The 23,717-nt window shown below is 38.0% G+C and overlaps 1 protein-coding gene across 7 annotated transcripts in view; it reads right to left on the bottom strand.

The window, feature by feature from the left end:
• The window catches only part of IMMP2L (inner mitochondrial membrane peptidase subunit 2), a 1,016,843-nt gene extending 1,011,204 nt beyond the window's left edge, over positions 1 to 5,639 (bottom strand). For 5 of the 7 annotated variants that reach the window (XM_045565139.1, XM_045565138.1, XM_045565141.1 and 2 more), the window contains exons 1-2: positions 5,571 to 5,638; positions 4,960 to 5,032 (exon numbers count right to left, since the gene is read on the bottom strand). The gene's annotated coding sequence lies outside the window, so the exon portion shown is untranslated. Of the gene's footprint in view, positions 1 to 4,959; positions 5,033 to 5,373; positions 5,496 to 5,570 lie in introns of those variants that run through there. The other 2 variants (XM_045565136.1, XM_045565137.1) reach the window with 2 other exon arrangements.
• Positions 5,640 to 23,717: the final 18,078 nt, after the last annotated feature.

Raw genomic sequence — 23,717 nt, 5'->3', positions numbered from 1 at the left:
TCCCTCTTCCTACTTTTCCTAAACATTCTCATTTCTCTATCCCCACTACTTCCACCCTTGTCTGAGCTCTCAACCTCTCTTATCCATACTGATGCACTGTCCTCAATGGCCTCCACTCTTGCCACATCTCCATCCCCTACTCCAGTCCACCCCCAATCTACCCAGCACACTGCTTCACAGTGATCTTTCACACCAGTCACAATTCTCCACAGCTCACTACTACACATGGGATAGGAAGTGCACCCTGGAGTAGCCATCTAGTTTCACCTCCTTTCACTCCTGACCTTGCCCTTCACACTTTAATATAACTGATCTACAAACTATGTTCTCATAATGCCACACAACTACTCATGCTGTTAGCTCCACCTGGAAATGCTCTTTGCTGCTTGTCAACGTGCCCTCTCCTGCTCAGCTTTCAAGTCTCAGCTCAAACACAACCACTACTAAAACCCTTCTCTGGCATTCCTTACAGGGATGAAGAGCTCTTGCTAGGTTTCCTTTGCACTTGTATCTACCTCTGTTATGGCAAATAGCACCCTATATTTGACTTGTTGATCAAGCTGTCTATAGTCCTACTAGGCTACAAGCTCCTTGTGACAATGCCTTTTCATCTTTATTTGTTCATCATTAGTTGAATGCACATAAGCATGTAATAAAAAAGAAGAGAGGGTGGTTAATGAATGAACTATAGGCCAACAAATGGGCAAGAGAAAATCAACTAGATTTTGAGCATAGAAAAAAAAATGGATCTTAAGAAAATACAGACAAATACTATTAAGTCCTACTCACTAAAAAAATAGAAAAATATGGTATGGTGGTTATTCAGGTAGTGTCAAGGTGACAAAGAAAAACTTATTACTGGACTAAGCAGACAATAAGAAGGCAAGCATTTCCAGTGTGACAGCTGACAGAAGATCAACAGAGAAGCCAGAGAAAAAGATGGTTCTAGGATCCAAATAATTCATTGGCCTAAGTCTATGGACTAAGCAAAAGACTGGCACCTTCCTCTCTCAGTTCGCCATGGCTCTCCTTTGTCATTATTCTGCATACCCCTTTCCCACTCCCCACTACCAAATCCCAGATCCCATGGGTAATTCCCCTCCATTGGAGCCACATGTCCTGGCCAGTGGGTTAGTCTGGATATAAGTGGAAGGGAGAGGCAGAGGATCTTTTTTGACTCATGGCCAGGAGCTAGACGAAAAAATGAAACTACTATTTACTGAGGGCCAATTTTTTGGCAGATATTGTGCTACTTTACAAACATACTCACTGAATCTCACAGCAATCATGAATTATCCCATTTTACAGATGAAGAATTTGGGTCCAAAGTCACACAGCTACGCAATGACAGAGCCCTCCCGAAAAATTAAGATTGACAGCCTTGGCCAGGTGCGGTGGCTCATGCCTGTAATCCTAGCACTCTGGGAGGCCAAGGAGGGCAGATTGTTTGAGTTCGGGAGTTTGAGATCAGCCTGAACAAGAGCAAGAGTGAGACCCCATCTCTACTAAAAAAAAATAGAAAGAAATTAGCTGGACAACTAAAAATATATAGAAAAAATTAGCCAGGCATGGTGGCGCATGCCTGTAGTCCCACCTACTCAGGAGGCTGAGGCAGTAGGATTGCTTGAGCCCAGGAGTTGGAGGTTGCTGTGAGCAAGGCTGACACCACGGCACTCACTCTAGCCCGGGCAACAGAGTGAGACTCTGTCTCAAAAAAAAAAAAAAAAAAAAAGATTGACAGCCTTTAGAGTTTTCTATACCCCTCACTACCTCAAAATGGAGGGAAATGTGGTCCAATCATTCTAGGTTGGAAGTCAGAATACATTTACCTCCAAAATACTGTTATTAATGTTGGTTAGAGTCTACAGTACCACTAAAACATAAGAGGCACACTATGAGTTAAAAAACCTTTGGGGTTCTGACCTGGAAATCTAAATATTATTTGTTATTTTATTCCTATAAGTACATTGTTAACATTACAAACAACAATAGACTTAAAAATGAACTTCTGGAATACAATGGGTTCTTAAGTGAGGCTTTTCTTTAAGAATATTTTTGCTCTCACAAAAACTCTTAATGCAAAAATCACCAAGGATAGAAATTATTTTGCCTTGTTAACTTGTAAGAACAATGACATTAGAAGACATCTGTGGGAAATGTGCTTATCTGACCAGGTGTTCGTTTTCAGTGTGCTGTCATTTGAATAAAATATACTAAACGCTACAGAACAGAGCTTATGATAGAAATGCCACACACTACAGCAGTACAGTTGACATGCCTATAATCTACTGACAAAAAGTACTCCTCAGCAACGTGAAACCAGATGTCTAGTGTGAAATCAGATGTCTGTGGACTTGTCTTTCTCAGCTTCCAGAGCTGTATTAGATACACTAAATACACAGCTTAGCTGTATATTAAACCCACAACTTGGCAAAATCATGACAGTTTGGACATGAAGCATCAGCATTTTTATTGTAATTCTTATAAACCAAAGACATTTCTGAAATAGAAATCCTAAGTTTAAGCACTCATCTAAATGTGGTAGTATGTCTTTCTCACTTTGTGAACAGTATCAGAGCTTTTAAGACACATGGAAACCCTTTCCCTTCATTTTTCAAGCTGACACCCTTTAGGCAGGGCTACGGAATGATCTGATAGGAGGAAATCAAACTACATCAGGTGTCAGTCCTTGTTCCAGAAATTCTAGGATCAGATACAGCAGGTCCCTGTGAAAATGCAAATACTCAGCAGGCTTAGCACCTATTAGAAAGTTGCTTTCCACAATCAAAAGGAAGATCATAAGAAAGTGGTGGGTGACCAAATAAAGATATTAATATTGAGAATCCACAGACCAGGCATTGTTTTTCACACATTCTTTTTTATATACTCATTGTTCTGTTTTGACTGGTGAGAAATCAAGGAGCAGATAAGTTTTAACTTGGCAAAACTGACATAGGTAATAAGAGCCAGAATTCAAGGTCATATCTAAAATATGAAAGGCATACTACTTCTACATGAAGATTTGGGGTGGAGCAAGGAGTAGTGGTAAATAGCCAGGAATTGGAGAAAAGAGAATATATAATTTTACCAAATAACAATAACATATATATACTCACATATATTATATTCAATATATATTCCATATATTAATATACAGCTAAGCTATACATGTTTTACATATAGTTACGCTGTATATTTAGTGTGTTTATATGTGCACACATATATTGAACACAAAGTTGAAGAAATAAATACCAAATTATTAACAGCGGTCTTCCAAGAGTGGACTCATAGAAGACTCACTTTCTACTTTTATATCCCTGCAAGATTTAATTCCAAAGAACTTTGTTTTGACCTTGTATCACTCTTATAATCAGAAAAAGACAAAAGAACTTTTCCAGCTAAGAGTTTAAAAAATGAGATTAAATGCACAGAAACCTACGTAATGGTCTACTTTATTATTTATTTTCCTAAGGGCATCATCCTTAATTAACACTCTCCATGTTCTCTAATATTAGGTCCTTCTTATGGAACAATTCAAAAAGTTATCCTCATCTAATTATTATACTTGTACACGGGAAAGTGACGATGACACTATTCATTACAGGACACAAATCACCATGGTCAGTCATCCTTGCAAGTTTATTACTGCAAATACTAGAAAGACAGAATAACATTTCTTCCACAAAACTGCATGGACCTACAGACCGTTAAGATCAGTAGTATGGGGAAGGTCTTGTCAATTAACATATAACTATTCAGAAAATCCACAAAAAACTGGTGAAAGGCCTGCTCCAAAATGGCCATCTCCACCAGTCCCCTCACTCTCACCATTCTACTTTCATCCCAGTGCTCAGCACATGGTAGGAAAAAGGTAATTATCTATTGAATCAATGAATTAACCCATCATCAACAGACAACCACTTCCTGGATTTTCATAAAATAAATTACGTGGTCACCCACCACTGGAGCACGAACAGATAAGAAGGCAGGTTCAGGACCAGCTGCCAATGTCAAGATGGCCACAGGAGGCAATTCTAATTTTCCTGTAAGCACTCAAGAACGTGGTTTGCTACATTCCTGCCTGTAGCTAACCTGAATTTTAACTAATTTAAAAAGTGTATTTATGTAAGACATACAGGATCCAAAAGGGGTTTCCCGCCGTGTTTGGGGAGCTGTGTTTCATTTCACCATACAGGGGAGAGGGAAGCAGTGTACTGAAGTGATGGAAAAGTCGCAGAGAAGAACCCACGAAAGGACCATGCTGAAATCACAGCAAACCTCCAAGGACTTCAGTGTACTGTTTGGCGACTTTTCACAAGCGAATAGAAGGCTTGCGTGGAGGTATCAAAGTGAAAGCCTAGAGAAAAAGGCCCAGCCTGGTAATTTCTCTCCCTTCAAAATACTTTCTTCTATAAACTTGAGAAGGTCCCAAAGAACTTCAACACTTGCGATATTGCTATTAACTTTAGGCTTAGGGGTTATTTTCAGGAATTCCGTTTTAAAATGTAAAAAAAAAAACTCTGGAGGGAATTCCTGTTAATTATCAAGCAGGACTTTGATTCTTTAATACTACCGTCCCAGGGATTAGTCAAAGCTGGCTAACAAGATATGGGCCCAAGACAGACAACTATAAGAGCAATGTTCCAAAGTTAAAAAGAGATAAAGGGTAAGGACAGTTTTCTGTCAGGTCAAGTGGCTAAAAGGGATTTTATGCCCAAGCTGTTAAAACTCCCAGCCAACTCGACCCACACTGTAAGCTTGAAAACAAGTCCTGGGTCTGAGCCCGTGACCTTTGAAGGTGGGTCTCCTGTTCCTAATGAAAAAGTAGATTTGGGGCCCAGGTTCCCCAGGGGGCAGTTCTGGATCTAGCCCTCCTCTCCCTTGCCCCAACTTCGGGGCACACGCGCTCTCTCGGGAGCAAGTCCTGGCTCCTTCCACCCCTGATCAGTCCTTACTTACCCTTTCTCCCGCTCTTCCTCGGTGAGAAGGGGTAAGTGGATATTGTGTGCCCTCGCCCAATTTGGCCAAAAGCCTAAAAGTAAAAACGACAGAGACAGGCATGTGCTTTAAAATCCTGTTGTTCAAGCCCAAGGAACTCCCACCACCTGCCCAACACTTCCAGGCAGAAGGCAGCGCGTCCCCACAGCGTCCCCTCCTGGCCAGGGCTCGGGGCCGGGGGAGTCCCCTCTGCCGGGACAGGGACAGGGCGCGCTCTGGGGGCCAGCTCGGCGGGAACGAACGGGTCAGCTCCGGGCCAGGTGTCGTCGCCGCCTCTAGGCGCCGGTTTCCCACCCGAGTTCGCCAGGAGGAGGCGGCGGAGGAGGAGGAGGCGGAGGAGGCCGCCGCGGGCCTCAGATACACACGCGCACGTACACATGCTCGCAGTCCCCGTGGACTCGCGGCCAAGCAGCCCTCCACCTCCCAGCAGCGCCCGCCCCGCCAGGGCCGACTCCCGGAAAAGGGTCCCAGGCCCAGGAGGCCACCAAGGACTGGCGGCCGCGCACCCGCCCACCCCGGCCGGCCTCACAGCCCCTCACCCGTCGCCAGATCCCCCCGCCCGCCCTCCGCACCCGCAGCGCCGCTCAGCCCCGGGGAAGTCCCCGCGCGAGCCCCGCCCTCCGCCGGCGGCAAGCTCCGCCCCGAACCCCCGGTGGGCCGCGGCCGCACGAAGCTCCGCCCCCCGGGGGGAAACCGGCCCCTGGAGCGGCCACGCGGGTCAGGCTCAAAACCCGGCCTGGATCTGCAAGGGATCGGAAACAACAGTCATTCAGCAAGCAGGTATTGAGCACTTGCTATAAGCTCAGCATCATGGTAAAGTCTGGGAGGGCGAGAGAGAGCAGAAAAATTTATGAAACTGTCTTCAGTCCCTCCTCTTGTTTTTACAGTTAAGGAAACTGAGACCCCATGGTTGCTTAAGTGCATAGCTTTAGCGGTAAAGCACCTCACTAGCGACTCCTTTTGGTGTTTCTACTTGTCTGCACACAGGAAAACAATTTTGCTGCCTCAGGGCAAGCCAAACAGAGTAACTCAGAACAGGTCGTTTACTTAGGAGAAACTGGAATTTCCTGCTTAAGCTTTTGCCCTGAAATGGTACAAACTCTTAACTGGGTTATTACTACCTACCAAGTGGAACCCAAAAGTACTCAACAGATATAAAATGCTTTTTTCTCTTTTTTTTGCCCCTCCTCCCATTATACCTTTATTATTTTTGTCTTTATTCTACTTCTAGATATTGCCAAACTACTCTGTGCACTTTTTAATCACTCAATACTAATTTAAATTACAGACGTCTGGTACTCGTTTCAAAATTTATTCTAAAAAAATTGAAAAAAAAGAACAAAAGAAAAAGAGGGATGAAGTAATTTTAAAAAGACCAAAAAGAAAACAACAACAAAAAAATTTATTCTAAAGTTTTAAGAATCTACTCAGAGTTAAATGGCCTGATAACTAGAATACCAAGAATCTCCTAAAGAGAACAGAATTGCTCTGCACAGGGAACATGTGCCAGTTTTTCGTATTTGTCATGGAAATAATTGCTGTCAGGGATGCTGTGCATTTGTGGGGTCCAGGAATACATGGGAACTCTGTACCTTCTGCTCAATTTTGCTCTGAACCTAAAACTGCTCTTTAAAAAAAGAAATCTATTTTTTTAAAAAAAGCAGCAGCTAAGATCAAGCTTCAGAACTTCCCATTTTCTTCAACTTCATCGATTAAATTCTAAGCTACATATTTGGGTTATGTATCTAGTTGAAATATAATGATTTGTATCCTCCTGTAGTAAACAGACCTCTATTTGGGTATTAATACCATCAGGGAAAAATGAATCATATAATCCTAAGGTACAAATTTAAATTATGGTTAGACATCTAATATTGAGGGAGAAATTTAAGCAAAGTTAACTTGAAATAATTAAATTTACAAATTCTATGATATATACATGTATGTTAAAATTTATTCCTATCTGTACATACTTAAAATCAGTAAGCAAATAGTGCAAAATATCAGAGTAGCAGTTCTCAAACTTTTTAGTCTCAAGATCTCTTTACCTTCTTAAAAGGTGATTGAGAACTTTAAAGACAATTGTTTGTGTGGGTGCTATATGTCCGTATTTACTGTATTAAAATTTAAAACAGAAACGTTTTAGATATGCTTATTTTAAACCCATTACATGTTACTTTAAAGTTCATTTTTATGAGTAATGACTATATCTTTTTAAAAAACCTAGTGAGAATAGTGGCATTTTTTTACATTTCTTAAAAATCTCTTTACTATCTTTACTCTCTGGCTTAATGGAGACAGCTGTATTCTCATATTTTGCTTCAGTCTGTTGTCTTATGTTGATATTTAAGGTACTATTAAGAAAACTGGCCCTCATACAAATTTATAGTTCAAAAAGGGAGGGCTTTTCAAAGCCCCAGAAAGAGTGTCAGTAACCCTTAGGGATCCTCAGACCTCACTTTGAGAATTATTGCCAAATTGCATTTTGGATTTTGCATTTCATTTGTTTAAATGTCATGTATTCCCACGTAGGAGTCTGCTAACACCCAAAATTATAGCCCTTCACTTATTTCAAGGTAAAACTCAAATTTGACAGCTTGTATCAAACAAGCACATTTCTAAAACTTTTTCAAAGCTTTTACTATAGCAACTCTGATAACATTTGAATTGATATGAAAACATTTGAGATTTCCTTCATATCCTTCATTTCAAACTTTTTGGGAAATTTTGAACATAAATTGTACCATCTGGGAAAATGAAACATTGCTATATAATTATTAGTCCAATTTTAGGTGAACTTATAATGAATAGTGTACATCTCTTTTTATATAAATAATTTAAAAGTGAGTTTAAAATAAAAATAAAACAACCAATTACAGTTTTATTTATTACCTAAATACTTGATTCTAAAGTGACTGCCTTGGAATAAGATTTTAAATATATAAGCTTTCATTTCTATTACAAATAATGTGAGTCATCAGTTTTTGGTATTAAAATACAATTTCCATCTAAAACAAACAAGGGCTGCCCAGAGGAATATCTGACTTCAGGTCTGGGGCAAGATATATATATAAGATGAGTATAAGCTATCTTGTGCCATAAAGTAAGGAATCCATTAACAACAAATAAGAGTGTTGGCCCGGCATGGTGGAGTTCCTGTAGTCCCAGCTGAGGCAGGAGGATCACTTGAGCCCAGGAGTTTGAGGTTTCAGTGAGCAGCTATGATGATGCCACTACACTCTAGCTGGGGCAATAGAGTGAAACTCTGTCTCAAGAAAAATAAATAAATAAATAAGAGTGTCAAAGGGACATAGAAAACAACATCAAGGTCAAAGATGGAACAATGTAATCGTCATAAAAAGCTATGACTACTCAGCCATAAAAAAAAAAATGGTGAACTAATAACCTTTTGTAACAACCTGGATGGAACTGGAGACCATTCTTCTAAGTGAAGTATCACAAGAATGGAAAAACAGACACCACACTACTCACTACTAAATTGGAACTAAATGATCAACACTCATGTGTACATATGGTAGTAAAATTAAATGGAAATGAAGCAGGTAGGAAGGGGGAGGAAGGGATGGGTAAATTCACACCTAATGGGTAAAATGCACACTATCTGGGTGATGGGCACACTTATAACATTGACTCAAACTGTACAAAAGCAAATTATGTAACCAAAACATTTTTACCCCTATAATATTCTGAAACAAAAAAAAAAGCTATGAATGCAGTTGTTTGAAACATACTGAATATACAAAAGTTCATGATTAAGAAATGATGCTCCAAAGGAAAGCCAAAAATAAGACCAAAAAAAAAATTCATTGGACACTATTGCAAGTAACTAGCACTAACTCCTTACTCTAAAATTGTCAATTAAAAGAAAAGAATTAGAACTTACTTTTTCTGATTTGCCTTTCCTGATTGAACTATATTTCAGAAAACCAAATAGTTGTTAAGAGAATTTTTATAATAAATGTGAAAGAAATAACAGAATTGGAAAACTACCATTTAGCAGTCTTTCATGTAATAAATGATTCAGGCAACAATCATCAATGGATGAAACCATTAAATAAAAGGTTGATGAGGAACTTTACAATGGACATCAGACTGTCACTGCCGGAGCCTAATCATCTAAGTATCACTACAAATGGGACTCCAGACATTGTGTGCTTCTTGATCTAATGCCATCTGAAGTACTTAGCACAGAACTATAAAATGTTGTTGCCAAAAAAAGCAAAAACGGAATCTAACCAATCCCTAAAACTGACTTCCCACTTACAGACTTACAGGAAACATGAGGGTTAAGGGGACACTAGAAGACAACTGATGTAGTCCCTACAACAAAATTACAGACAAAAAGGAGAGGGAAGGGGTCAGGAAAGCTCTAGATTAAAGAAATATAGCAACAAAATATAAGGCATGAAACTTGTTTGGATCTTGATTCAAATATCACAACTATAAAATGACTTGTAAGACAATTGTGAATTTGACTATGAACTGGTGTTAGACAATACCAAAGAAATATTATTTCGTTAGATATAATAATGGCATTGTGTTTCTGTAGGAAAATGTGCATAATTTCTGCAGAGACATTCTCAAGTATGTTGAAGTTAAACATACTTTCTGGAATTGGCTTTTAAATATTTCAACAAAAAAAAAAAGGAAGAAAAAGGGGTAAATGACATATGTGACATAAATGGATGAATTTTTTAATTTTTTAGACTTCTCACTCTATATTCCCCAGGAATGCAGTGGTGCGATCATAGGTCACTACAACCTTGAACTCCTGGGCTCAAGTGATCCTCCTGCCTCAGTCTCCCAAGTAGCTGGGACTACAGGTTCCTGCCACCACACCCAGCTAATTTTTTTTTAATTTTTGTAGCAAGGGTGTCTCACTGTGTTGCCCAGGCTAATTTCAAACTCCTGGACTCAAGCAATCACCCTGCCTCAGCCTCCCAAAGTGCTGGGATTATAGGCATGGGCCACCACACCGGGCCATAAGCAGTTTGTTTTGCTGGATTCTTCCTGCCTTCTGTCTCTCACTCCTCAGTGTTTGTTCCATAAAGCAGGACAAGTGTGTGGAAAAAAAAAGATTGGGGGACAGGAGAGTGGAAATGAAGAGGCAAATGACTGGGGCTCATGAAGTGACTGAGATATATTTATCCTCACTATTTAGGATTTAAACCAATCAGTGACTTTTAGGTTTAATGAAGACTTGATTATTAATAATTTAACTTCCTTCAACTGGAATAATCATTCTGCTTAATTTTCTTTTAATGTCAAGAAATAATTTATTCAGGCCAAAGTCATTACTTTTGATTACCAAAGTCAAAGTCACATAAATGACTGCAGGGACTAAATACAGGAGAGTGGCTCTACCATAGTGCCCTGCACATCTGCACGTAGGTGGATGCACATAGGTTATGTCAGCAAGGCTTGACTGCAGCACATGAGTCATGGCGGAATGCTCTTTGATTCTCCTAGAACATGAGCTCTTGGGAGGCTTGTGAGGAGCTTCCACAAGGCCATTTCTCATTCTCCCAGTTTCTCATTGCCTCCTGTGTTCTGATCTTCTGACTTTGTAAAACTGCTTTGCTACAGCATGACATTGGCTCCTCAGCAGCAGGGAGTCCTAGCACTAGGCTGTGGTCATCTGGCCGTTTTTGCATCAATGTCATTCTGTGCAAGAGACACTAGAGCTGGGACCTTTGGCTACTCTAGCATTTGCTCTCCAAGTAAGTAATAAAACTATCTGAATCTAAAAAATAGCAGTTCATTGCTTCCTTACTGGCCGAATCTACCATACTTGCCTTACCTTGACAAATTCTAAGCAAGAAATGTTTACTTTGTTTAACCCTAAAGAGATCCTTTACTCTTTCCTTTCTGCCCTTTGCTCAGCCTACAGGGTGGATGGTCAGTAACCGGTACACAGACCAATCAAAATATGTGAAAGACTTAGATTCACATTATCAGAAACAGTAACTATTCTCTCTAAGTGTTGTAGGATAATTTTTAGCCAACAATCAAAGGAGCCTTCCCTCTCCTTGCCTTGAGTTCAGATTAATTAATCGGTTATTCTTACAAGGCAGGTCAAGATTCAAACCTCCTAAAAGATGAGGATCAACCAGAAAGGTCCCTTTATTTGCTACTCGTGCTTAGACGTTATCAATGTTAGGGTACAAAATTCTGGGAAAAACTAGAATTAGAGAAGCACGAAAGATCAAGCTCTATGGACATGTCCTATTCACCATTTCACAGGTAGGCGACCTGCCTCTATTTTTATGCACAAGGTGATTGACAATGATGTCAACCAATTATGACTTGCCTTTTTTACTTGGAACATTGAGAGGCAGGGTTTCTTTATTCTTTTATAGGAATATAATAAAGTAGCAAACAGAAAAACAATGAGTGAGGACAAAATATAAAGGCTAAAGATTATATGTTTTTTTATCACAACATGTGTAAAGTATCTCTCAGTAAAGGAAATACAGAAGCCATGCTAAATGACTATCCTAGTAACAGCTGACCAAATCCTTAGATCCATACATGAAGGAAGTAGTTACATAGGAGACCCTAGCCTGCCTCACACTTTGTGCAAGGATTTCCTAGTACTCTACAGGGGTAAAAATTGGAGTTCTTTCATTGCCTTTTGATTGATAATCCTAAGATATCCAAAGGAATTGCTTTAGTTAGCTAATGAATTCAGCAGATAATAATTACAAGCCAGCAATTCATAATAACTAGTAATGGGAGAAACAATTCAAAATAAAACTGCACATGGCAAAAATCTGTTGAAGTAATAAACAACCCAAGATTCATGTCTTGTTGATAGCTATAAAAACTAAAAACACTGAAGTAGATTTGGTTGGAATAATCAATACGAAATAGTGCAGCAATGTCTAAGCCTGTACATGTGTAAAAGTATTATTGACTATAATTAACAAATTCTCTGTTTTCCTTCATCTGAGATTGTCTTTATTTCCCACGCATTTCTGAAGGATATTTTCACTAGAAATAGAACTAATAGTTCTTTTCTTTCAGTACTTGAAAATGTTGTGTCACTTCCTTCTGGCCTCCATGGTTGCCAGATGAGAAATATGCTCTCATTCAAATTGGTGTACCTCTATAAGTAATGTACTGCTGCTTTCAAGATCTTTTTATTTGTCTTTGCTTTTAAAAGATTAATTAGGATGTCTGGGCATAAATTTCTCCTATTTGGGGGTCACTCAGCCTCTTAAATCTGTAGGCTTCTCATTTTTGCCAAATTTGGTATATTATCAGCAAATTATTTCCTCCAGTACTTTTTGGTCTCATTCTTTCACTTCTACTTCTGAAACTCCAATGACACAAATATTGGCTCTTTTGTTGTGTCTCACAGTTTCCTGAGACTGTTTTTTTGTTGTTGTTCCAGTTTATTTTCTCCCTATTGTTCAGGTTGGGTAAATTTCAGTGATGTGTCCTAAAGTTCACCAGTTCTATCTTTAGTCATCTCTTTTCTACTGTTGAAACCATCTAACAAGTTTTTTGTTATTATATTTTATAGTTCTATAATTTCTATTTTGTTCTTTTATTGTAACTTATTTATTTGCTGAGTTATTCTATTTTTTCATTTGTGTCAAGAGAATTTATAATTGCTGGTTAATGCATTTTTATGATGACTGCTCTAAAATCCATGTTAGAGAATTACAACATCTGATTCATCTTAATTTTGGAATCTGTTGATTATCTTTTCTCATTCAAGTTGTGATTTTCCTAGTTCTTGGTATAATGAATGATGTCCAATTATGTCCTAGACATTTTTGATATTATAAGACCCTGAATCCTATTTAATCTTTCTTTTTATTCAGGTAGTCCTCCTGTTGAGGTGAAACAGTAAAGCCAGATGATTCTGCATATGCGGTCTCTCAGTGGGTCCCACCAACACCATCCAGGCAAAAGTGAAGTGCTTACTCACACTGTCTTGACGCTTGTGGGTAGGGTATTCATTTTCCAGTGCTGCTGTAACAAAATAGTCTGGGTTTCTTGAACAACAGGAATTTATTTTCTCATAGTCTGGAAGCTGGACATCCAAGATCAAGGTGTTGGCAGGGTTGGTTTCCTCCGAAGCATCTCTGCTTGGATTGCAGGTGGGCACCCTCTCACTGTGTCTTCACATGATCATGCGTCTGTGCACAAATGCCGGTGGTGTCACTATGAGTGTCCTAATCGCCTCTTCTTACAAGGACACCAGTCAGATTGGATTAGGCCCACCCTAATCACCTCATTTTAACTTAATTACCTCTTTAAAGGTCCTGTCTCTAAATACAGTCACATTCTGAGGTACTGGGAATTAGGGCTTCACCATATGAATTTGGCAGGGGTAGCAGGGGGAAAACAATTCAACTCATGACATGTGGGGCAGAAGTTCAGCTACCCCTCAGCCCTTCCCAGTGAAAGTGGGGTACCCACTCACATGGATGCCTCTGGGTGGAGGTGCCACCAGAAATGGGAAAAGCAGACAACTGATTTATACCATTCTGTTACAGCAGGATTGTGGTGGAAGTTCAGTTCCCAACTCTCTGCTGAGCCTCCCTGATGACAGAGGAGAAGAGAGAGGTAAGCGGAGTGCCAGCTATCCCTGCATCCACCATTTCAGTCTGTCTCATTGATGTCAGGTTGGAGTGGTGGCTTAGCAGCCCACTGGGCCCTGCTTCTGAGTACTGGTAGGTGGGAATGCTGATTAGACTTGTATCACATGTACTTGTTCCGTCTTGTTGATGCTGGGTGAGAATGGGGACTCAGCTCCCTGTTGGATCCTACTGGACTGAAGCATAGCATGACAAGCCCTGCATCCCACCATCTCATTAAGTCTCATTGTGGGCATAGGCTCTGCTCATTGCTGAACCCTGCTGACACTAGGCAAGGGATGGAAAATCAGCTCTCTGCTCAGCCAGCCAAAGCCACCCTGTGGGGAATCAGAATGCTGCTGCTGCTGCTTCCAGTGAGTGGAGTGAAACATCAGCTTCCTGCCTGGCCCCACCTTAAGAAATGGAGAGACAGAAACCTTGAGAGACGGAGGGATGCAGTTTCTCCATCGGCGTTTGGCTGCAGTAGGGCAGATATTGCCAAAAAGTTTTGGCTGGGGGGGAATGAACAGGCTTGTCTTGGAGCATATTTTGTATATGTGTGCTGGTGGTTCCAAGCTGGAAGCTTCTGCAGTGTTCTGTCTGGGATACGTGGGAAGCAATAAGGAAGTCCAGGAAACTCGGTGCCATGTCATTCCTCAGGTATACAAGTTCCTAAGTAGTTCACCTTCTTTTCAACCTTCAGAGTCTTCCTGTGTTTGTTTGCTGAGTTAAGCCCAGGAAGGAGAATCTGGGAGGAATGGGACCATTTCCACTTGCCCACAACCAGAAGTCCTCCTTGTAAATACTTTGAAAGAGGAAATACAAAGAAGATATAAATTTGTGGAATATTCCAACATGAAATCAGAAACCGATCTCAAGTCTGAATTATCAAAAAGAATATGAATTTCTAAAATCAGGGCAAGCAGACAAAAAAATAAATGAACTTATACGAAGGTGTGTGTGCTATAACATTTAACTTCAAGGTGCTTTTGGATGCACTCTTAACAATTCAACTAACATCAACACAAAGAGAAATTTTTCTATGTTTGTAATGTCTGTCACAAAACAAAGATCAAGCCTATCAGATATGGCAATTCATGCTTTGTATATTTAAAATTTTTGTTTTAAGAATAACTTTTAAACATTTGTATTATCTTTCAATTTTTTAATCAGTTTTATTTGGAATTTCCTTAGTGATGATTTTAATTTTTTCTATTATCAGGTAGAGATCATTTTTACATGTTATTAAAATATATACTCTCATTAAATGCATTTAGGATTGTATCTTTTTACAGAAAACCTCCGAAACTTTTAATATAAGCCTATTACCAAAAAAAGATACACTGCTTATTATTATTGTCACCTGTTATTTAAAAACACATAATTACCATTAAAAATACAGAATAATTTATGATTTGAGAATTCCCCAAAATTTCTATTTTTTTTCCCTGAATCATGAAGATGTCTGTCAGGAATCTAGAAACACTATAAAAAGGTAAATGCTGCAGCCAATTCCCTTATTAACAAGGCATTTTATTTTTCTTTTTCAATGATCAAGTCTTAATCAAAATTTTTTTCGCTCTCCAACTCATATGTCCAAACTTACTTACTTCTTCCAGGCACACTGATTCAGGAAAATCATGACATATCTTCAAACTATCTGAAAATATTCAGCATATAGAAGACAAGACTTAGGTGAGAATTTAATATCTGTCTTCATAAACTTCATGGGCTGCCCTGAACAAGAGAGATTGCATTTATTCTGTGTGGCCCAAGAGCAAAGAATTAGGATAAATGAGATAAAGTTACAGGGAAGAAAATTTGATTTATTATATATATTTAATATGTAGTAAACTTTCTAGCAACTCAAGAACTCTGAAAAGAGAACAGGCTTCCTGGAGAAATAATGATTTCCTGTCAAGGTAAAGGGCTGAACAACTACTTATTGGGGATATTATCATAAACTCTTAGGAGTTTGATTTTTTTGTCTCTGTTATCTCATTATGTTCTCCAAGTGAGATACATAAGACATGTATTAAAATTGCCATTTATGGGTGAGAATAATGAAATTCAGAGAATGTATTAGTTAGGATTCTTTAAATTCTTTAACTTTTCTTTAAATTGAACTCCAGGCAGATTATCCAGCAACTGCATTTCTTGCATCTCAGGAGCAGGCCTGACTTGGTGAGCTTATCATATGGGGAAGACCTCCAGGAGAGGAGCACATTCCACTTGCACACATGCAAAAAGAGAATAAAGGGCCTGGTCAGACATGACCCTTTATCAAACTTACTAATTAACTCACTCCACCAACTCCCATAGGGATGAACTGCTAAAAAATGGAAAAAAAGGGGGGATATTTTCTCCATAATATTTCCAAGAGAATAGGAATTTTATATGATGGACTAAGGCAGGAATGTGGAGATGGGAAAAGTATAGCCTTCCCACAATTATCAATTCTTATTTCTGGAAATAGAGAAGCCAATTTGCCTACTTTGAGCCAGGTATTCATCTAGGTCCAATCAATTATGGCTTCAGCAGAGTTTCTCAATGGGAAAAACAGCACTGCCAAGGGACTATCATGATTGCTTATCAGGACAGGCAATTCCTGGTAAAAATGGCTAGGCAGATATCCCAATAAGTACACTCAGAACACATACACTTCCTCAAATTATAAAGATATTCATGATTAATAAGATCCAACCACCCTATGTTCAAATGCAAACATATACACATATGCACACACTCACTCACACCTGCTCTGTAGTGGAAGACCACCCAAAGTAATAAATGGATAATCCATTGCATTCGTAAGTGATGTTGAGGCCATTGCTCTTCTCGTGTACAATTGCTGTATAACAAGCCACCCCAAAACTCAGTGGCTTAAAACAACATATATTTTTGCTCACATGTCTGTAGATTAGCTGGGGGTTGGCTGATCTAGGCTGGGATCAGCTGCAGTGATTCTGTTCCATGTGTTTCTCATTATTCCTCAATCACAAAGAAAATAATAACAACAGAATTTTTTAAAGTTGCCACCTGAAGGCTTACAATGTGCTAGATTCTGTGCTCAAAAAATTTAAAAAATATATTATCTCCTTTATTTCTCGCAAAAACACTATGAGGTAGGTCCTATTATTATCCTAATTTTACAGGTGAAGAAACTGAGGAGTGTTGCCAGGCTCATGAGGCTGCTATGTATGGACCTGGAACACACAAGCACAGGTCTGCCTGACACCAAGCTTTATGATCTTATCTACTCTGATATGTTCTGTTTCATGAAATATATTATTCTGTTTTCAGAGAGTTCTAAATGCTAAAATGTTGCTCTTTTATATTCAGTGAAAGTATTTTCTTTGGAACTTTCAGTCACTGATCTTAATTTGGCCCTTGGGCACACACAGGATAAAGATAATATTCATAAATTAAATGATATAGTAAAAGTGCCAGACAAACAGAATGTATTCAGCAAAGATTAATCTAAATCATCCCCACAATAGGCATAACCATCATTGATAAAATATTCAACCAGGCAGGGCCAGCACTAATTGCAGTCTCACCCAGTTGGCACTTATCCTATTATACAGAAAACTATCAGACAAAGATAAATGTTTAAGTTTAAGCCTAATGTTTTTAAGTCCAGATATACTGTGTCCATAACATTTCTTTAATTGACCAGCCCAGTGATCTTGTCAAAAAAAGAAATGAGCCCAAGACTGAATAAGCAACAGGCAGTTAGAATTTGGTGGGGGAATAAGGAAAAATTAAATAATGCTTTTTAGAATTAATAAGCATATGTTTTATTAATAACCAAGTAGGTAAAACCTACTAAATATTGACCTTCTTTGTAACTGGAAAAAAACTGAATTTGTTCAAAGGTAAAATGTTGCTTAAAGGTTTACCTAAGATGATAAGTTGTTAAAAGATAAATCTCAAAATGGCAAAACACAAATATTAAATGAGCATATGTGAAGGCTTTTATTTAGCTCATTAATTAATGAGGAGACCTGTATGATATTACAACCTGTTTAAAAAGAACAGGAACAGTTATATGTAGGCAATCAGGAATGCTGAAGCAAATTTGCTAATAGATGAAAAACAATAGATCCTAGAGGTGCTAAATTATACTGTTTGGAATAATCTTTTTTATACAGAGGAAATCAATTGTATCTCTATGATAAAATTCATTAGCATACCTATAAAAAGAATAATCTGTATTTTACTGTCAGTCAGTTTTCTTCCTAAGTTGTAAAATAGGTCATTGGAGAACAGTCCAAAGCACAGGCCCCAGTAGAATCAGATAACCCGGAAGGGTAAGCCAGGCAATGTCAGACATTCCACTGAAAGAACACCCAGTAATCATGCCTATTGCAAAATTTTTCACAATTCTTCCTGACAAGGTTTCTAGAAAAACATCAAGCAGAAAAACTGGGAAAACCTTGCTGATTAAATGAAAATTTACAATGTTGGAAATATTTTATAATTTAAAAAAAAAGACATTATATGAGAATCTATAAGAAAAGGAATGATCCAGGAAAATCATGAAGTTATTTTCTTAGATTCTTCTTTGCCTCGTTCTTCAAATAAACCTCTTAGTCACCATACACAAGGTCAGATAGGACTAGGAAAAGAGAAAAAGAAAAGAAAAAGAGAAAATTAATAAATTATTTTCATATACCTTCTCATTCATCTGCCAAAAATTGTATTTAAAAGCATTGTTATATAATTAATGACATTTTATTTGACCAGATGATTGCTAACAAGCTGAAGATAAAAATTTCCCTGATCTTGTTTGTGTTAAAAGATCATTGATTGAATGATATAATATTTTATCTAGCATTTTTATGTGTTTAGAGTGGGAAGTTTCTCTGTTCTCCATGATAGTGAATCAGAAGGTCCTGGATCCTCTTTACTTTTCTGTGACACCATGAAGAAGAAATGAGGAGTCAAATAGCTGCTCTCCACTAAGAATTTTAGCATTGACAATCAAGGAATAACATTCTCTTCCAGCCAGAATCCCTGTGTGACTTAAGATCAGTGTACATTAGAAAGATGACAACTTGTAAGTGTCATATAAAAAATTTTTAAAAATCATTGAGATTCAAAAATAGTAAAAGAAAATATAATAATGGCCAATAAGCACATAACATGAAGTTCAATATCACTAGTTATTATGGAAACACAACTCAAAACAATAAGATACTACTACCTTGTATCCATTAGAATGGCAATTATTTTTTTCAAATTGAAAATAATATGTATTGCTGAGTGTATTAGTCTGTTTTGTGCTGCTTTAACAGAATACCACAGACTGGATAATTTATACAGAACAGAAATTTATTCTTTCACAGTTCTGGAGCCTGGGAAGACCAAGATGTAGTTACCAGCAGGTTAGGGCCTGGCCCCTCTGCTTCCAGGATGGCACCTTGAATGCTGAGTTCTCCAGAGAGGAGAAACATTATGTGCTCACATAGCAGAAGAACAGGAGAGAGAGCAAACCTGCTCTTGCAAGCCTTCTTCATAGCAGCATTAATCCATTCATGAGGATAGAGCCTCATAACCTAAAGACATCCCCTGAGGCTCCACCTCCCACCACTGTTGCACTGAGGATTAAGTTTCAACATGAGTTTTGGAGAAGACAAAAATATTTAAATCACATCAGTGAGGATGTGGAGAAATTAGAACTATCATGTATTGCTGGTGGGAATGTAAAATGGTACAGCCGCTGTGGAAAACAGTATGGCAGTTTCTCAAAAAGCTAAACATAGAATTACCACATGATCAGCAATTGCACTTCTAGGTGTATACCCAAAAGAATTGAAAGCAGGGACTCAAACAGGTACTTTTATACCAATGTTCATAGCAGCATTATTCACTGACGGGATTCAGGACACACTACCCCAGAACACTTCAAGCTGAAAAAATTTGAGACAACAGCACAAGCAGGAAGGTTACTCTCACCTTACCCAACCTTTCTTAAGGATTTTCTGACCTTCCCTTGAAGCAGACCATACAACCCTCATATGAGAGGTGTCCCTCTACACGTAGAAAAAAGGAGACGAAGACACAGGGATGCCAAAAAAAAAAATCTGAACAAACAAGCCTTGCTAAGGTTTTCCCCCAGTTTATTACAATTAGATGATACTCCCTTTGTCCAATCCTATTTCTCCATGTCCACTTTGTCATTAAACCTAACATAAAAATACACAAGTTTAACCCATTTCTTTGGGTCTTCATTTCCTGACACAGGCACCCATGTTACATAAATCTTATAGTGAATAAATGCATATATTTTTCTCAATCTATATTTTGTTATAGGGTCTTAGCCATGAACCAAGGCTGCATGAGGAAAAGGTATTTCTCTTGCCCTCTTCCCCTCCATCACAATAGCTAAAAGGTAGAAACAATCCAAATGTTCATCAACAGATGAATGGATAAAGTAAATAATATACATATAATGGAATATTATTCAGCCTTAAAAGTGAAGTTTTGATACATGCTACAACCTGGATTAATCTTGAGACCATTATGCTAAGTGAAATAAGCCAGGCACAAATGGGCAAATATTATACGATTCTATTTATATGAGGTACTCAAATAGTCAAATTCATAGAGACAGAAAGTAGAAGAGAAGTTTCTAGGGGTGGAGAGGAGTAAGGATGGGGAGTTCTTATTTAATGGGCACAATGTTTCTGTTTGGGATAACGAAAGAGTTCTGGAAATGGATAGTGGTAAGGGTTGCACAACAATGTGGATGTACTTAATGCCACTGAATTGTACATTTTTAAAAGGTTAAAATGGTAAATTTGATGTTGTATATGTTTTACCATAATAAAAAAAAAATATTGGTCAGAATTCAAGGTTTGAAATCTCTTTCAGAGCTCCAAACACTCCAAACTGGCTTCCATTTTTATTTTCTCTCATTACACTAATTAATTAATAAGATTTATTGAGAGATTTTCTGTTAAACACTGTGCTAGGCACAGCAGAAATTCAAATTATCAAGGTACTTTCTTTCTCTGAAATCCATCATATAGCTCTTTCTAAATGGGGATTAAGGAAAAGCTGTTTAATTTTTGTATGGTTTTGTTTACTTTTGTTGGGAAGGGTTGTTAATAGGTGTTCTGAGGGGAAAAAATTTTTCCTCTTTACAAATAAATGTGTCTTTAATCATTAAACACAGGTAAATGGATTTTTTTAACTGCAGAGACTTCTCATAACCTTTACTATGCTAATGTGTATTTGGAATCTCCTCAACAGGATTTAGTAAATGGCATTCCTTAGCCTATTTGATCAGGAATTCTTTGTTCTCTTGAAGCCCAATTAATTAACATCTCCCTTTGTACTGTGTCTATAGAAGCTGAGCTACATGGGGGATTCTTTTTATACAGGGCTAAATATATTATGCAATCTGTAATTATGGTATAAATGTGCAGTTTATTTTATCCCTACATGTTCTAGAATGTGTACATGATTCTTTGAAACGTTTTTAAAATTTAAAAATGTAAATTAAACATTAAATAGAGACAACAAAGTAATTTTCTAAAGTAATTCTTACCTTAATTTATAATTCTTTATCTCCTTTAGATAGCATTTACTATTCTGGAAAAAAGGATATTCTCATTTTGTGGGGAAGGACTTGCTAATGGAGACTTTGCAGAAAATTGTGATGCTGGCTTTGTCATAGGTAACTTGTAAACACTTTTAGTAAGAAGAAACACAGAACACCAATCCTCATTCTTTTCTTGATAAAAGAATTCCTACCAAATTTCATCCTATCAATAGCTTTAAGAACCTGTAATTTTCTCTCTGCCGTTGGATAACTGCAAATTTCTGAGGCTGATTCTTAATTCATAACTTTAAATACGTATCCATGTTCCCCATTACTAAGCCTGGACTTTAAGTTACAACCTACAACAATCTACAACAATCTACAGACAATCTCTAATTTACGATGGTTTGACTTACAATTTTTTGACTTGATGGTGCAAAAGCGATATGCATTCAGTGGAAATCATACTTTGCGTACCCATACAATCATTCTGTTTTTCACTTTCAGTACAGTATTCACAAATTACATGAGATATTCAACACTTTATTATGAAATAGGCTTGTGTTAGATGATTTTGAAACATTTTGTGAAATTAATAAAGGGCCACAAGGTGGGAACTGTAGTAGGGGCCTGAACTCTGCAAAGGTATAGGCAAAGTTAAAAAATATATATATAACCAACCATTGTTCCATATCTTGTTTTCCTATAAGTGCTTACTACTCAGGAGTGATATAGCTGATGAGCATAAAGATTCTTAACTTTCTTCATTGCTCCCATAGATAACATTACCCTTGTGAAACCTAAGGCTAGTTTTTGAGAGATTATCCAGGCCCTGCATTGTGATGGATGGGCTGATCCACCCAGACCAGTGGCCCATACTAACAAACTGATTCAACTGATTTTGCAACCCCCACTCAGGAAGTAACTCAGCACAGGAAGAAAATTTCTACACCCCTATGATTCTACCCGAACCCAGGCAATCAGCAGGCCCAATTGCCTAGCTAGCCTTTTGCCCACCAAACTATTAAAAACCCTTTCTCCCAAATTATTGGGGAGACAAGTTTGAGAAATTCCTCCCATCTCCTTGAATGGTGCCTGTGATATTAAACTGTTTCTCCACTGTAACCCCTGTTTTAGCATATTGGCTTTCTCTTTAGCAGCGGGCCATGAACCTGGTTGGCCTATAGCAACCAGGTTTGCTCAACTGTAGGCTAATGTAAGTATTCCGAGCATGTTTAAAGTAGGTTAGGCTGATCTATAATGTGCAGTAGGTGAAGTGTAGTAAATGCATTTCAACTTACAATACTTTTAACTTATGATGATTTATTGGGATGTAACACCAAAGTATATATTTTCTACATATTCTCTAATTTTGTACTATTTCTTCAAAATTAAACATGGTAGAACAATTTAAGTACATTGACTATCTGATTAAAGCTAAAGATACAGCAAATTTGAACCCGGTTCATGATTTGAATGTTGGCCTCAATTATATTTTCATTAGTAGTATCATTTTCATGTTTTTAAAATATCAAAAGTAAAATGCATTAGAACATTTAAATAACTGCACAAGTATTACAAAAGGGAAGAAATGATGAAATTGCCAACATCAAAGAGCTGGCTGTCAGGCAAAAGCACCCTGTGATGGTATGAAGTATTTGGTTACCAGTGAAGGATGAAAGTCTAGATTCAGCATAGGACAGAGAATTTAGATGTGGAAATGTACACTGGATAAAGATACAAATTATTCTAAAGCCTAGGACTGCCTTATATAGAGCAACAAAAAACATAGTATCAGAGTTCAAGAATTAATTCCTACTGGATGACTATTAAGGCCTTCCTAGAAAAAAATACATTGGACTGGGTTCTAAGGAATAAATAGGATTCCTAGAAATTTTTTCAGACTAAGGAGAGAGGCTGAGATGTGAAAATACAGTGTCTGTCTAGGAATGTAATTTTGTGATGCAAAGAATAGACTGCATGCGGGATATAAAGTAAATGAGAGTAGGAAAAAATAGATTGAGGCCAGATCATTACTACTAACAAGTTTAGACTTTATTCTCTAAGTAATTGGGAGCTGAGGAAAGTTTTTGAGCAGAGGGCATGATCTGTGCTTCAGAACAATTACTCTGAGTGAGCCCATGGGGAGTAGATGAGACTGGAATGAGGCAGGGACTATAATTAGGATGTTATAATTGTCTAGTGAGGAATGATGAAAACTTGATTGACTGGATGGGAAGCAATAAATAGGAGACATTTCAAAAAGAAAATTAACTGAGCGTGGTGAGTAAATCAATTAGAAATGCATTTGGATGCAAGAAAAAGAATTTCTTTTGAACAAGGCTTAACATATAGGGGCTTATTTTACTCAAGTAGATGTAGGTAGGTGGCTGCTGGCATTAGTCCAGAAGCTTGAACATATCAGTGGCAGCATTTCTCCGTTCTTTTGTTTTTTGTCTCACAATATCCCAAAGTATGGCACCTTGGCATGCTGAGCACTTTCAACTGAAGGACTTTAGAAGCAAGGTCTTTCTAACTTCTCTCACCCTCCTGTC

The sequence above is a fragment of the Lemur catta genome, chromosome 11 (genome assembly GCF_020740605.2).
Source record: "Lemur catta isolate mLemCat1 chromosome 11, mLemCat1.pri, whole genome shotgun sequence".
NCBI lineage: Eukaryota > Metazoa > Chordata > Mammalia > Primates > Lemuridae > Lemur > Lemur catta.
The sequence above is the reverse complement of the archived record's forward strand: the minus strand, read 5'-3'. Positions and strand labels throughout refer to the sequence as shown.